Genomic DNA, 17,912 nt, shown 5'->3' with positions numbered 1-17,912 from the left:
GACCAATAAACTACCTTATCGGACATAGTTGTCACGGACAAGTTTTTCACCGACCAAATTTTTCTCGGACACAATTATTCACGCTCATGACTGCCCAAAAATTTCCAAAAAATAGTGAACATTTTTGGTGATTTCTTAATAAGTGTTTTACTCTTTTTCTGAACTCAAGAATCAAAGTCATAGTCGTCATGGTGTTATAACTTAACACCATGTGACTGAGGATTATATTTGTCCTAGTATTATACCAATAAGATAATATAGTAATCGGCTACACACATATCTACGCATATGTAGGGACACACACACTAAAATTAATGGAAATAATCACCAGACTTTAATATTCACGGACCTTCGTGCCACAAAACATAATGTCCGTGACAATTATGTCCGCGGATAAGGTAGAGCCTGTGACCGAAGCTTTGAGGGGGCTCCGGACTCCGGGTGCTTTACTTGAAGCTACTAATATCCTGAGCACAAATGTAAAGTTTTATCAAAATTGGATAAAAATTGGCTGAGTTATGAACAAAATACTATATGACCATAGTTGGGCATATAGTATAAATAAATCAGATCTATAATCTATATATATACAGGGTGGGCCAAAAGTCAGTACCCATACGTTGGCCTCAATAGCTCCACCGTGTTTTATATTTGAGAGCTGTTGCTTTGCAGATGGCATACTGTACTTACTGGTTCGAGGATTCCGTCGTCAAAATTTGAAAATTCGAATATTTTAGACCACGCCCATTCAATATTAAAACACCTATATTGTTTTCTCTGAACATGCTGAACGCCTAATTTTTTCAGAGACGGTAGATTATCAAATGTTGCATATGATCTGAAAACATGAGGCAAAACGGATTAGAAATGACGAAGTTATCAAGCATTTTCTGTATCTCGTTAACAATATTGACTGGGTTATTATGTGACACCGTGACACGACACCTTAATTGGGCACCCTTAACAATTCCCATAATGTTTAACGGGGTAGTTAACAGGGGCACATTATCACGTGATTAGGTAAACCAATCACCTGATCACACGTAATGAATAAACTCTTATGCTTCATATCTCGGTCATCTGAGAAGCTACAGTTCTAACTCTTTCAGGACAAACGTAATTCGAATGGCCAAACACAATTCAGTAACATTTAGCTTGATCCGACTATCCTAACTATCAAATAAATGTGAAAATGAACCTCCATTTGAAAAAAAATGAACGCGAATATTTTTCGAGTTGACAAATTCCTCGAACCAGTGGTGGTACTAAGTCATACCAGAAAGAAGTATTTAAATTCGGCACTCAGTGACTCAGCTATAAAGGCCAACGTATGGGTACTGACTTTTGGCCCACCCTGTATAATCTCAATAAATTTGTGTGTCTGTCTGTTTGTAATTTACGAACCGTTTAATCAAAACTCTGACGAAGCCAAATGATTAAGGTTTTTTAAATCGGTCGGTGGTAAGTGGTTTAACTGATCATTTTGAGATACTAAAGTGTTTCACATTCTCTCCCACTACCAATCTTTCTCCCCTCATAACAGATTTGCAATAGAATTAGGGAATTTGGCAGTTTACCTCAAGATTGCCTATCAATTATTTCCCTCCCTCCCTCCCTCCCTCCCTCCCTCCCTCCCTCCCTCCCTCCCTCCCTCCCTCCCTCCCTCCCTCCCTCCCTCCCTCCCTCCCTCCCTCCCTCCCTCCCTCCCTCCCTCCCTCCCTCCCTCCCTCCCTCCCTCCCTCCCTCCCTCCCTCCCTCCCATCCTCCCTCCCTCCCTCCCTCCCTCCCTCCCTCCCTCCCTCCCTCCCTCCCTCCCTCCCTCCCTCCCTCCCTCCCTCCCTCCCTCCCTCCCTCCCTCCCTCCCTCCCTCCCTCCCTCCCTCCCTCCCTCCCTCCCGCACCAACACCATGAGGTTCCATTCTTTCCCTTCAGTGGCCCCTGTTTTGTATAACGTTGTGCCTCACGACATCAAGTCTATCCCAACCTTGCCAAAATTCAAGGCAGCACTTGATCGCTTTCTCCATACCGTCCCCGACACCCCTCCTACCCCTGGATATACAGGGGCTAACGGCAATTCAATCTTGGAATGGGCTGTGAGCAAGACATGATAACAGAGACACCGGTGGTGGAGACGCAATATGTCTTGGCCTGGGCGTGCTGGCCCAAAACGAACCCAAGGTACCCAAGGTAAGGTAGGTTCCCTCCCTCCCTCCCGCCCTCCCTCCCTCCCTATCTATCTTTAGCTATCTTAATGTCTAAAGAGATGAAATCTTGACTAGCACCTACCTGAAAGGCTTTTATCCACCTGGTTTGTCTCAGATTTTTTATATCTCACTTCCTTTTTCCACAGGTGACGGAAACGTACTCGTCATTCTGGCGTAAATGCGACTACTCTCTTTACTGAAACAAGTGCAGTGCGACACACGATTATCCTAGGATGATGAGAGTTAGTTTCTGGGAAAGCCCTTACGATGCTTAAAACGATAGGGGCTGAAAAGTTTATGAATAATTAAAAACTTGTCCCCAGGACTTCGTTGAAGTCGCGAGATTCGATACCCATAAAGTAACGTCGCCAACTACTAGCAAAAACGTGCCCTCACGCACCGGGGGTGATATGTTCTGTTATTAATTTTCCGGTTTCGCATTGTTTTCTTAAGTGCACCTAATGTGGGAGCCGACTTCTTGGAGCCATGGGACAAATATTGTAATTATTTAATTACTAGTGTAACCCGTGCTTACGGCCGGGACTTCACTATCGCAGTAGAAATGCTAAAGTATTAATCCGCCTATCATATTTGAAAACACGCATAACAATGTCGTATGAAAGTATGAACTCTCTCTACAGTCCAAACAGACCGCAGTGAGTGCAATCCCCCCTAATAAGCTAACTCACAAAATCATCATTTTCATAGGAATTAGGAATTAGCTTCCCTTAGTGATTGTAGAACGTATATTATAGGACGTGATTTGCATGAAGACTAAATACTTATGACAACAGCTGCATGGTACTGATAGTAGTAAACCCGCGATGGGGTGGCATGTGCCTCAATAAAAATATTACAATCATTTATTATTATATCATTGTATCATTAAATATTTCAAAAATATCAATAACGTATGGTTGATCCTTCACACTTGGTAAAATATATAAAAATAAAGTTAATCTGATAATCTTTCCTTTTATTTGGGAAAGAGAGACACTGACAGCGGTCCACTCTACCCATGATTATGGGTTTTGGTAAAATATATACATACATATATATATATATATTTTACCAAAACCCATAATCATGGGTAGAGTGGACCGCTGTCAGTGTCTCTCATTCCCAAACAAAAGGAAATGACATTATTTTGATTGACCGTTCTCAAATGCAAAATGATACCGAGAATGAAATCGGTCGCTCGCTTTTCCCATTCATTCACGGCTTACGAATTGTAATAAGTTTCGATTTATTACATCAATCAGATGCTGTAAAAATCTCTTTGGGTTGCGTTCGGGTCGATACCTAGTATTTCGGGGTAAGGGTGGTAGTTATTACTTATTGAATTAGCCGAAGTTTATTGAATCTTTATTGCAGAGTACAGCTGCCTTTTGGTAGTTCTTCTTAATCTATTACAATTGTAAATGAATGGGAAAAGCGAGCGACCGATTTCATTCTCGGTATCATTTTGCATTTGAGAACGGTCAATCAAAATAATATCATTTCCTTTTGTTTGGGAATGAGAGACACTGACAGCGGTCCACTCTACCCATGATTATGGGTTTTGGTAAAATATCATCTCTTTTTGATTATAATGTCAGGGTACTTTATAAAGTCGAAATATAAACTGATATATTCATTAATAAGGAGGAAGTTTCAACGATTTCGAAATTTTTCCTTTAAAAACATTTCCTTGTGTTTAGGGAAGCATATCGGTCGGTCACTGACTGAATATGCCACTTAATACTCATTCAAGTTGGCATTAAATTCATATATAATGACATTAAACTGTCGTGGCAAAGCAGAATTTGTTGGAAATCACGAATGAGTAAAATTCTCATCTTTCGCACGTGCAAACTTTGAGCAGACGTTGCGTGCGCATCCAATATTGAATCGCCGTAAATTTTTGCATGTAATTGTTTTATATATAGCTGGATAAGCATGCAAAGTTATAAAGTATTTCAAGAAGAACTGTAATCACAACGGCACTCTAAAGTTGACAGAAAATGACGAAAACAGCAATTTTCAGTGATTTTAGCGATTTTCTATCAATTTGGGCGTGTCCCAACGTGTGCAACTTTTCGATTTTCAACTTTAAAACTAGCCTAATGCACAATTTATACCTATGGGAAGCAGAACTGAGCTCCACAACCCAAGGCATGGCCAAACACCAGAGAATACTAAATCGCAAAATTGACGTTTTTATAAAATAATTCTTCAAAAAAGCACAAACTTCAATGACGAATATCTTTATGAAGGAGCAAGCTAGAAAAACTTTCCGGTAGATTTTCAGAATGCTTGAACAATTATCTAAGATAACAATTTCCTCAGATTTTGAATAAAATACTCCTTAATGGTTTAAAATTAATTTTAAAAGTTAATACTTTGTCAAAAATCAAGTTTTAAAAACGGTTAACTTGATGACGTCATCAAGGGGTGTTTATGACGTCAAATAATTTTTTTACACAATGTAAACTAAAGTATAAACAATTATTTGCAAGACCTGTGGTCGGAAATGGCTGTATCTTTTATACTTTTGAATCTATGGACAATTAAATACAGGCTACAATTGACTGGCAAAGCGTCTATCCCTGAATATGTATATATATAAGATATAGATAGATATCACGACAATCTGTCGTAAAACAGGGGTTCTAGAAAACCCACTTCCCGATGTTCCTGAAACCTGAAACTTTTTTTGAAGTCGATTTGGTCAACGTCTAGACGCCCTGAAAAATTTCAGATCTCTAACTCAATTTAAACATGGTTTTTAAGGCACCTGAATATGGCAATTTTGGGTTTTTTACCGAATTTCGTATAACAGTGCTGGCGAGTATTTTATGCAAATTTATTAAAAATCTCAACATAACTATTTTTCATTCCTGTCATCTTTGACATCAAATTAGAATGTTTTTAACTAAAAATAAATCTGCTGAACGACTTCCGATGAGTCTTAATGCCTGAAAAACTCCTGCGGAGGCAGCGGCCTTCGGCCGCCGCCTCCGGCCGGAGTGCACGCTTCGCGTGCACGAAAGAGGCTTCCGACGAGTACCAAAGGGGTTATAATAGTAAAGGGGGTATAATAGTAAAGGGGGTACAATAGTAAAGGGGGTACATAGTATACCCCCAATAAAGACACCGCTCGTGCTTGCCAGCACTGTGATATATTCAGGGATAGACGCTTTGCTAGTCAATTGTAGCCTGTATTTAAGTGTCCATAGATTCAAAAGTATAAAAGATACCGCCATTTCCGACCACAGGTCTTGCAAATAATTGTTTATACTTTAGTTTACATTGTGTAAAAAAATTATTTGACGTCATAAACACCCCTTGATGACGTCATCAAGTTAACCGTTTTTAAAACTTGATTTTTGACAAAGTATTAACTTTTAAAATTAATTTTAAACCATTAAGGAGTATTTTATTCAAAATCTGAGGAAATTGTTATCTTAGATAATTGTTCAAGCATTCTGAAAATCTACCGGAAAGTTTTTCTAGCTTGCTCCTTCATAAAGATATTCGTCATTGAAGTTTGTGCTTTTTTGAAAAATTATTTTATAAAAACGTCAATTTTGCGATTTAGTATTCTCTGGTGTTGGGCCATGCCTTGGGTTGTGGAGCTCAGTTCTGCTTCCTATAGGTATAAATTGTGTATTAGGCTAGTTTTAAAGTTGAAAATCGAAAAGTTGCACACGTGGGGACACGCCCAAATTGATAGAAAATTGCTAAAATCACTGAAAATTGCTGTTTTCGTCATTTTCTGTCAACTTTAGAGTCCCGTTGTGATTACAGTTCTCCTTGAAATACTTTGAAACTTTGCATGCTTATCAAGCTATATATAAAACAATTACATGCAAAAATGTACGGCGATTCAATATTGGATGCGCACGCAACGTCCGCTCAAAGTTTGCACGTGCGAAAGGTGAGAATTTTGCTCATTCGTGATTTCCAACAAATTCTGCTTTGCCACGACAGTTTAATGTCATTATAAATGAATTTAATGCCAACTTGAATGAGTATTAAGTGGCATATTCAGTCAGTGATCGACCGATATGCTTACCTAAACACAAGGAAATGTTTTTAAAGGAAAAATTTCGAAATTGTTGAAACTTCCTCCTTATTAATGAAGATATCAGTTTATATTTCGACTTTATAAAGTACCCTGACATTATAATCAAAAAGAGATGATATTTTACCAAAACCCATAATCATGGGTAGAGTGGACCGCTGTCAGTGTCTCTCTTTCCCAAACAAAAGGAAATGATATTAATTTGATTGACCGTTCTCAAATGCAAAATGATACCGAGAATGAAATCGGTCGCTCGCTTTTCCCATTCATTTACAATTGTAATAGATTAAGAAGAACTATCCAAAGGCAGCTGTACTCGGCAATGAAGATTCAATAAACTTCAGCTTGTTCAATAAGTAATAACTACCACCCTTGTCCCTTACCCCGAAATACTAAGTATCGACCCGAACGCAACCCAAAGAGATTTTTACAGCATCTGATTGATGTAATCAATCGAAACTTAATTATACAATTCGTAAGCCGTGAATGAATGGGAAAAGCGAGCGACCGATTTCATTCTCGGTATCATTTTGCATTTGAGAACGGTCAATCAAATTAATATCATTTCCTTTTGTTTGGGAAAGAGAGACACTGACAGCGGTCCACTCTACCCATGATTATGGGTTTTGGTAAAATATATATATATGTATATATATAGATATCACGACAATCTGTCGTAAAACAGGGGTTCTAGAAAACCCACTTCCCGATGCTCCTGAAACCTGAAACTTTTTTTGCAGTCGATTTGGTCAATGTCTAGACGCCCTGAAAAATTTCAGATCTCTAACTCAATTTTAACATGGTTTTTTAGGCACCTGAATATGGCGATTTTGGGTTTTTACCGAATTTCGTATAACAGTGCTGGCGAGTATTTTATGCAAATTTCTTAAAAATCTCAACATAACTATTTTTTATTCCTGTCATCTTTGACATCAAATTAGAATGTTTTGAACTAAAAATAAATCTGCTGAACGACTTCCGATGAGTCTTAACTCTTAATGCCTGAAAAACTCCTGCCGGAGGCGGCGGCCTTCGGCCGCCGCCTCCGGCCGGAGTGCACGCTTCGCGTGCACGAAAGAGGCTTGTAACGTGTACCAAAGGGGGTACAATAGTAAAGGGGGAATAATAGTAAAGGGGGTATAATAGTAAAGGGGGTACATAGTATACCCACAATAAATGCAACGGTCGTGCTTGCCAGCACTGTGATATAGATATCACGACAATCTGTCGTAAAACAGGGGTTCTAGAAAACCCACTTCCCGATGTTCCTGAAACCTGAAACTTTTTTTGCAGTCGATTTGGTCAACGTCTAGACGCCCTGAAAAATTTCAGATCTCTAACTCGATTTTAACATGGTTTTTAAGGCACCTGAATATGGCGATTTTGGGTTTTTTTACCGAATTTCGTATAACAGTGCTGGCGAGTATTTTATGCAAATTTCTTAAAAATCTCAACATAACTATTTTTTATTCCTGTCATCTTTGACATCAAATTAGAATGTTTTGAACTAAAAATAAATCTGCTGAACGACTTCCGATGAGTCTTAATGCCTGAAAAACTCCTGCCGGAGGCGGCGGCCTTCGGCCGCCGCCTCCGGCCGGAGTGCACGCTTCGCGTGCACGAAAGAGGCTTGTAACGTGTACCAAAGGGGGTATAATAGTAAAGGGGTATAATAGTAAAGAGGGTACATAGTATACCCACAATAAATGCACCGGTCGTGCTTGCCAGCACTGTGATTGTATAATGTGAATTGCAAAAGTGTAAAAAGGACAAAAAACAACTGCTGTAATTTATTGCTTAAAATTTGACACACGCTGCAACCCATTTTGATCACAAAAGAGGTACGTATGCACCGTGTAGCAACTTGAAATGCATATATAACTCGTATTTATCGAATATTTTGACATAATTTTTACATGTTACAGTTATCGTGCTACACGGTGCGTACTGCGTGACGCGCTTGTTTCACAAGTAGAATATATTCGGCGCTCGCGCGCGGCTAATATTAAATACTAGTGGACTCTATGCAGCTCTCCCAGCGCACCTAATTTTACTGATCTGGAGGTCACACTTTATTGAGCTAATATAAAATACTAGTGGACTCTATGCAGCTCTTGCAGCGCACCTAATTTTACTGATCTGGAGGTCACACTTTATTGAGCTAATATAAAATACTAGTGGACTCTATGCAGCTCTCCCAGCGCACCTAATTTTACTGATCTGGAGGTCACACTTTATTGAGCTAATATAAAATACTAGTGGACTCTATGCAGCTCTTGCAGCGCACCTAATTTTACTGATCTGGAGGTCACACTTTATTGGGCTAATATAAAATACTAGTGGACTCTATGCAGCTCTTGCAGCGCACCTAATTTTACTGATCTGGAGGTCACACTTTATTGGGCTAATATAAAATACTAGTGGACTCTATGCAGCTCTTGCAGCGCACCTAATTTTACTGATCTGGAGGTCACACTTTATTGGGCTAATATAAAATACTAGTGGACTCTTTAACGGGTGATACTCGTAAAATATCTGTTCCATATATTGGACCGTCGACGAGTCCAACTCCAAACTCGGCGCGCGTCCTGGTAGGTTGTAAACCTACAATTAGTGGACTCTATGCAGCTCTCCCAGCGCACCTAATTTTACTGATCTGGAGGTCACATTTTTGATTTTATTGAAGCAGTACAGGCTAATATTAAATACTACCGTGGACGCACTATTGTGTTGGCCATTGTTAAACGACTTCACATAGCTATGTGTATACGCGTACTGCGTGACGCGCTTGTTTCGGCGGTCGCACGCTACTGCATGCAAGCGAGAGGGCTCTGGTTAGAGCAATTAAACGACTGACCCAGCGCACGTTGACGGATGTTACTCGTCTAAATTTCTTCGAAGTAGCGCGCGCCGCTTTCTTCTCGAAATGTTATGGCCGCGCCGGGCCTGATCATTAACAATGGTCAACAGCGCACGCTACTTCGTAACAATTGTCTCGGGTCAATAATATTTCGAAAAGAAAGCGGCGCGCACTATAACTTCAACATTCAAAAATTTAAATATGAGTAACATCCACCAACGTACACAAAAGGGCCAAAGTTGATACATGTTTCGTATCCAAATATCAGAGATATTATTTTCCGCCTTCGGCGGCGCGCGCTTCGCGCGCGAAAAGTGGCATGCAACGTATGTCAACATAACACTTACCATCATCCTCTATTATTGATTATACATTTTGATTCCTTCGGCATCCTCCCATAGGACTGCCATAGCCCTAGAGGTAGGCAAAGCATCCACATACTATCCTTTCGTGGGCCACCCAGACCCAGCCTCTCCAAAAATGTTGATACATGTTACGTATCCCAAATATCTTGCTCTATCCAGAGCCCTTGCGCTAGCAGTAGCGCGCGCCCGCCTCAAGACTTGTGAAACAAGCGCGCCCGCAGTGGCGCGAAAGCACATGGTTAGGTGGACCAAATATCGAAAAGTGGCATGCAACGTATGTCAACAAAAATGTATAATCATAATTATAATTAAATTGAGCCGCGCGCTGATCGCTGTAAAGAATTGACATCTTTTATAAACGGTGAAATGACAGCCACAGGCTGAGCACCGCGCAGCAGTTAGCATGAGCAGTGGTTAGCAGCAGCACGATGGGACCACGTTGAATAGAGCCGCGTTATTTTCTATCCCGTTTGGCGCTGCTAGTCGCGCTTGCGTCCGCGCGTTACGCGTACGTCATTTAAAATATTGAAATCACAAATGCGACCTTATTGTTGCGCGCGCGACCATGCGCTACCCATTCCATGTTTGAATTAAAAAATCGACGTAACGACCACAGTATATAAATTTTGAAACAATTAATTATTTGGTAATTGATGCATCTAAAGTCATTTTAATATAGCTTGTATACATTTTTATTGTTATGCATAGATAGATAGCCTGATGCATCGAGCGCTAATTCTAATGCAGAAGAAATGACTACTTATGAGCAAACAAACCGCCTAGTTTGATGTTAACTTTCGTATTCTTTACTATTTAAGCAAATTGTATTGTTGGCTGATATTTTTCCAGCTTTAAATTTGAGATCGTCCACAAGTTTCGGAAATGATGTTTGTAGATTTGAGACTGTATGCTCACGACCTTTTGTAAATACATATATGAAGAATATAATAGAACATCATATCACCTATTCTTTGATATAAAGTGAAAATCTCCAAATAAGATTTCATTGAATCCTCGATCTGACACTTTCAAAGATATTCAAATCATTGGTAACATAATGATTGTTGTAGATCACAGGTCTATGAATTCTCACATACCATCTCCATGACGAAGCACACAATTTTTCCTACTTGAGGCCGTACAGTGAGTTCTAATGGCTTGTCCCAAATGCATCAATGTGCTTGACTTCTATAACTTAACATTATGAGCCTTTAATCTTATGTCCCAACTCCCATCGTATAGATGATTGATATTTCTTACAAGCACACAAGCAGAATTTCTTCTATAGGCTTCTTTTGAAAATTTCTTTGTTGTCTTTTTAAACCAAGAATATATTGCTCTATGAGATAATGCCATTTTCGAAAGATTTGAAGATGAATGTTTATTAGTGGGCTACAAAATCCTGCCACTCATCATTGCCTATTGTAAAGTAAAATTATTTCTTGGAGCACTTAAATCACCCACCTGCCACAATACAAATTCTCGCATTCCAATAAATGTTATTATATGTTTATTGTTTCTTTTTGCCCATATTTTGACCAGTTGTAAAAATATATATGCTCAAATGGATATTCTTTTAATTAAGTACCGGGGAAAGAAGGTGGACACCAAACATGAGATCCATCTATCAGAAGTCTCCTACAATCTCATCCCTGCCCCTTTAATGGAGTATAAATAATGGAGCAGATCATGCGTTTTGAAACTTTTATATATTAGATTGTTAAAGATTTAAAATATTGTGCTCTGCCAATTGCAGACACTAAAAATTTGATTGTGCTCTGCCAATCGCATCACTTGATTTAATTGAATGTATATTAAATACCATTTTGACACATTTTTCCTTTTATTTACTATCGAAACTTCTATTAGGGAAAACGAAATCTATTCTAATCAATTCAATTTAGGTGCCTACAGTTCATGTATGATGAATCTACTGGTTATTGGTGACGACGCAGTCTTAACATTGGAGTGAGCCAATCTAATCCAAGCAAGTGAGGGAAATAATTTTATTTTAAACCTGGCGTGCACCAAGTTGGAAATGCAGTATCCAAGACAACCCACCATTATTAAAGGCTAGTTAGACATTTAAATTGAGTACACAACAGTTTGGTTAGGAATAAGGTTAAGGTTCCTAAAGTCATAATAACTATCTGTTACCCCTACCCTTGCATTATTTTAAATTTGTTTCACTAAAAAGTTTGTTTCACTATTTCTCACTCTTATCCTAAAAGTAGTTTATTATGATCATAGTTCTATATACATGGGAAGTATCTGTGCAGCCCCACAACCAAGTCTACTCTTGGTTTTAGGGCTGCACAGATACTGCCCCACTCAATTCCCAATCCAAAACTGGACACCTTTTAGGTTACATAACTCAATGCACTCAATGATGTAGCCATAAAGCACATCACTCCATTTGTATCCTTTAACACACTATGATTTATTAAAACATTGTTACAGGCATTATTACTCAAATTTCTATTAAAATGAAACTGTAAGCAGTGCAGAGTATGAATCAACCCCGAAATGTTTGCTATTTAACAATTACCATAGCAATTAGAAAGATAGATTTTGTGTTTATCCTTAGAATTCTATTAGTTGTATATGTAAAACCGGTATAGTGTTGGAATTGTTCTCTGAATTTTGTAAAATTGATCCAGAAGATCAGAAAGGGATGCACTTATGCATCAAAATGTTATGTATCCCAAATTTCTTGTTCCCAGGTATTACATTTTTCACTCAGTGAGTGTTTCTGATTAAAGTATGAGTGTTGGGTGTTTGTCATGTAGGGCTGATCAGTGGTCAGTTATTTTATTGATAATTAACTGTGACATAATGGGACTGTTGAAAAAGCACTGCGCTATTTCTATTCCGTTTGGCCTCTGCTAGTTGCGCTTGACCACGCGCTACATGTATGTCATATCATTGATCATGTTTTTATTTGTTTAGATACAAGCTTGTCACGTTTGGCCATCATAATTAAAGTGAAGTAAATAATTCAGTATCTTAATTAGGTGGCTGCATTTTGTTTTTGAGTTTAGTAGGTCCTAGTATTTATCCCTATGCAGTCACTCAGATAAGTTTTATACCAGGACACTTCAACGAAAACACATATTCTGCCCACAATAAGGGCCATAATTGTTTCAATTATGCAAATGTATAGGATTATTATTATCATTACCTTGATGCAGTTATCTGTGCACATATGAATAATCCAAATATACATTTTTTTAAAAATTGTGCATAAAAAGCGGCCACTTTGTTGATTTTATTTGGATTCGATCTAAGTACCACTGATCTGATATTATTTTCATTGTCGGGCTGAAATAAAACATGTGAAAATTCCAAGAATGCACTGAGCACATTTATGCGCATTGCTAAGCATCTGGCTAATTTACTATACTGCAACTGGCTAATGTAATAATTGAGATAATTAAATATTCAGATGACGGTAAGATGATTTCGATGATGTCAAAACCGTTGAGAGATGGTTGCCTCATCTACCCCTGGTTGGCTCACAATACATATGATTATTCTGTTTGATATTTTTTCCTCCTCTCCAATCATTGTTGGTCTTCAGCTGTATGAGGTAATTTATTTCAAAACAACTAAGCCTGATGCAAATGATGTTAAATATTATTAAGATCTGTCTTTCTTGTATGATCACATAATTCCGTGTTCTTGATGGAAGGCCACATGCACTGTTTTCAAACTTTAAAACAACGACCAAGCACTATGTTGTTTTTGTTCTAATCATGATCAGTTTTATAGTTATCTTCTGATCTATTTAATTTGAGGCAAGCCACGCTTATAATACTTATTGTATCTTTACTAATAAGCTTGATCATATTCTCAGTAAATGAAGGTTTTTAAATGAGCATGTGCTTCGTTACTTTTAGGATAAACTTACTTGTCGCTAGCTGCTGTAATGGCTACATTGTTATTTGTTGTGCTAATGATACCAAAATCGTAGAATAGAGAGAGAGAGAGAGAGATTGTACTGACTGAAATAGAGGTGACTGGAGAACTCAGAAATACAAATCTGTGCAACATCTTAAAATTCCTAGTTTGATAGCCCTTACAACTCCCTCTGACACACACCGTTTAGTAAGTACTGTAATACTATTTTAAATACGTCCTTAGATAAAGAAATATTGGTCATATTTTACCGGGGAGGAGGGGGGACCCCGGGATCAGGTACTGAGTACTGTTAACTGTACGTGACGTTGGGGTGGTGTGTCATATATTCTTCCAAAACACAGTTAGTACTTTTGTACTAAGTGGTGGATCTGCTGCTCATTTCCCAGAAAAACAGTTTGTACTGTATGCTACTAAATAGTGAGTTTTAGGTCTAATTTGCCCAAAAACAGTTAGTAAATTAAGATATAATTTATTAAACAGAGTGCGATTGATCTTTTGTATAATTTTAAAAAGTGGCCTTTGGCTTTGTTGACTTTTCCGTTTGAGAAGGTGCAGTGTTTAATTTATTTTAAAATGTATTTCAACTACTGGTTCTTAAATGATGTGTGATATGTATAGTACACATTACATACATGCCATGTGTGTAATTGTAATCTGTAAACATGTGGGCGTGTGTTAGTGTATGTTTTTAATTAAGCATAGATATCTCAACTGTTAGTTTCATGTTTACATTCAATATCGGATCCTTTTAAAACATAAAAAGTCATATTTAATGAGCTGTTTAAAGCAATTCTGGGTGGGTATCTTATTTTATAAACCAAGACATAGTACAGTGATTTCTCAACAGTTAGTACCACAAAAGCCGGTAAAAGGGGGTGGGTGTCTAATTATTATCCTAAAAACAGTTAATACATGATCCCTTGACTGATGACTACTACCTCTCGGTCAACGACATATTCGACAACCACCACATTACCACAATCGTCAACTTCACAACCGCACCAAACGCTTAATAGTACCAGAAGAACTGGATCAGACTGGCGTAACTTAGCGCATTAACACATTACTTATGCAGCCTTGCCTAACTGATTTATAATCTCATCTGGTACCAAAGCGCGGTATTCCCATTCATATCATTACCACCACCGTCCTCCACAATTCACACTGTTGTCCCCGACAAACCCCCCCTCATCCCAGAGGTAAGCAAAGCATCTTAATGCTATCCTCTAGTGGGCTTTCTATGCCCCCCCCCCCCCGCCTCCCCCCCCCCCCCCCCCCCCCCCCCCCCCCCCGATTTTACTGCTGATAGGTAAAAATACTTTCATAGGTTCAATAGGTAGGTACTGCAATTGTATGGCATGAATATCTATAAAATTGTTTACACGTTTAGCGACAGTGAAAAGAAATCATAACAGCCACTTATTTTTGGAGATGGCAAAAAGATTAAATAAGCTAAAAGAAGCTTGTATTAATCCTCTTGATGTGGTATCTCCTCTATTTCAGAAGTCTTGGCCCAGATTTCTCTGGTCTACTAGACGTGGAGCACAGGTGTAAGTCTACTTCAAATGTTTGTTGAGAGTGTCGGTTGAGTGTTAGCAAATAACTCTTTCCAACGTAGATTGATGGCCATTGCAGAAATATTCTCCTGTACCGTAGCGAGTAAATCATCTTTTGCTTTCTTGGACCAAGACTGAGTGCTGTGTTGTGAGTGTGAGTAGAAATGGTGACCTTTCCTCTTCGGGGGCGGGGGAGGAGTGGTAGTGAAATGTTGATGGGGAAGCGGGAGAAGTAGAGAGGGAGTTGTGGAGTATTTTGTGGAGCGGTTTGAGGAACAAACTAAATAACCTTCGAATAGATTTCGTAATTCCTGCTAGCATTGTACAAAATTTCAGGGATTAAATCCTGAAAAGTAGCGAATAGTATTGCCGATCAGGCCAGGACCATGTAAAAGTGTAACATTCCTTCTCCGAGAACAAATGTAAGTTGAAGCAAAATTACTATTGCCAATTATTTGCCAATGCTGATGAAAAAATGTTATTAAGATTTAGAAAGTTCTGAGATTATTATCTATCATACAATTTTGACACAACTCACGACTTGCTGAGGTTATGTTTCAAATTCGTTTCACATTATTAATCTTTGACAGGGAGTTAATTCTGCCACAAAAGAAAAGAATGAACTGATGAACTCGTTCACACTACCCCTGGCCCTCGCTCTTCAACTGTTGGAGAAAACTTCCTTCTATCGCTGCTCGCAACACAGCAGAACTTGGTTTAATTCTGTGCGCTAAAATTTTGCAAACGAGGCCTAAAATACTGTTATGTAAGATAGACTGTTATGTAGGATAGACGGAATCGTTTCAGTAACTTTCTTGATCATCTTTAGAAACTCTTTCAACAACATTGATAAAAGTCCAGTTTGCCTGCTGAAATTTCAGAATCTTGCTCTACTTTACGGAAGGCGCGAATGTAAAATCTATGAATTGTAAAAAAAGCAATCAATGTCAGTTAAGAGTTAAAATTTGAATATGCATGATATGGTCGGTCGAATATAATATAATGAATTGATCCAAAGCCAGCAGGCTTTTCGCACTGGCCAGTATTGCTTTTTGAAGGGAAACGCTACAATGCTCATCAAGGAGCAAATCCTGGTTCGCGTAACCAATATCAAACGCATCATGGAATCCATTTTCTGAGATAGGATTCACATTTAATCATCAAAACTCTTCTTACTGATTGTTCAACAGAATGAGAGTAAGTAGTGGTAGTTTTGAATTATTTTCAGACTTTCAATATCGATGGGGTTTGAGAATAATTGGGCCTTGGGAACATATTTCCAATCCGGAGTTATGGCAAATTACGTGTTAGTAATAATGTCAATGATTATATCTGTGTTCGTGTATTAATCTAACTACTGACTTTATTTGTTTATCTCAATAAGATATTGTATTTAACTTATATTTATAAATAATATAGATAAAGCAAAAGCATTCGACCAGATGTGGGTTTGAGTCTGGCCAGGTGTTGAAATCCTCGAAATCTTTGAAATCGTAGAATTTAACCCTGGTCAGACTCGAACCCACACTGAGTTTACTTATTGCATGTGTCAATATATAGGATTAGTCTTTTGCTGTCATGACCGAGCCATTGTGGTAACTGGTCATTTTGATACTATGTGTTATTATATTGTGCTACAATGCACTATTCGATCAAACTGATAACATTTTCAATTGTTATATTGTTAAGATTGGCGTTCAAAATTGCACGCGAATGTATTACAATAACACAGAAACATCGTCTTTGATCATCTCTATCTCTAAACCATTCTGTCGTGCCATTCTGGAAATTTGCACACATAAAGTTAAGATGATGTCCAATATCTTCTGAGTTTTCTGGGAGGGCTAATAATGAGGTTCTCTTGCAGTGGTCTGTCGAAAACTGATTACTTTACGCACATTTTATAGTCAACTTTATTACGTGTCAGTACTCAGTAATAAAGTGAATGATGGAGTATTATATTTGTGGTAGTGTTTTAATCTAACTAATACCCTAATTTGTTTATCTCAATGATATCTTATATTTATAAACTTAATGGATAAAGCAAAAACATTAAGCTGGGTGTGGGTTCGAAGCTCACCGGGATTTGAAATCTTCGATTTGAAATCTTCGATTTCAACCCCCGGTGAGCTTCGAACCCACACCCAGCTTACTACTCACATTGAAAGCATCCAAACAGTCCACTGATCTCATGATCGAGCTATTGTGGTAACTAATCTTACTAATACTATGTGTTATTATATTCTGTTACAATGCACTATTCTATCAAATCTCTAATATTTTCAATGCTTACAATTGGCGTTCAATGCTTACATCTTACAATTGGCGTTAAAAATTGCACGCGAATGTATTAAAATAGGCGCAGTTTATATCTCCGCCAAAAGCATCACATTTTAGCATTAATGCGCGTAGTTTTCTCAACTATTTTCACAGTCGCGCCTTCCTGAAGTTACATTAAACAGCCTCTTTTGCTTCCTAACATACCAGTTTAAAGGAAGCAAAATATTATATAAGTAAAGTGCAAGAAACCGAATTCGAACTTGGCACATTAATAGCATGGCGAGACGATATTATACATGGGCGATATTTAGTAGAGAATAAACCGGTACCTACGGTGTACCGGTACTGGTATACCTACGGGGTGATATTAGTACAATTTGGTTAGAACACCTCCTCCCGTATTATTGAGAATAAATTTACTTTTCCATACAATTGTGCACTTCAGTCGTATAGTAAACCGGCAGTAAAGCATGAAATGCTTTAATGATAAAAGATTCGTTTGTTATATATAATAATGCTTTTTTTGAGTCGAGAAATACAAAATATGATGTTAACAAAACACAACTTTAAGAACGATCAAAATTCTTACAAAGTTTTATTATAAAACTCTGTGACTGTTAAAAAGTATTAGGTAAATGATTCTTTTAATTCTGCCTTGAT

General features: G+C 38.1%; 1 long non-coding RNA gene across 1 annotated transcript; it reads left to right on the top strand.

The window, feature by feature from the left end:
- The first annotated feature begins 13,515 nt into the window (after positions 1 to 13,515).
- On the top strand, positions 13,516 to 16,357 carry LOC134818356 (uncharacterized). Its single transcript, XR_010160638.1, has 3 exons — positions 13,516 to 13,602; positions 15,309 to 15,394; positions 15,563 to 16,357. It is a non-coding gene; the product is annotated as an uncharacterized LOC134818356 (long non-coding RNA).
- The last annotated feature ends 1,555 nt before the right edge of the window (positions 16,358 to 17,912 follow it).

This window comes from Bolinopsis microptera, chromosome 7 (genome assembly GCF_026151205.1).
Source record: "Bolinopsis microptera isolate Bmic1 chromosome 7, MBARI_Bmic_1.0, whole genome shotgun sequence".
Classification (NCBI taxonomy): Eukaryota; Metazoa; Ctenophora; class Tentaculata; order Lobata; family Bolinopsidae; genus Bolinopsis; species Bolinopsis microptera.
This window is presented reverse-complemented; position numbering and strand designations above follow the sequence as displayed.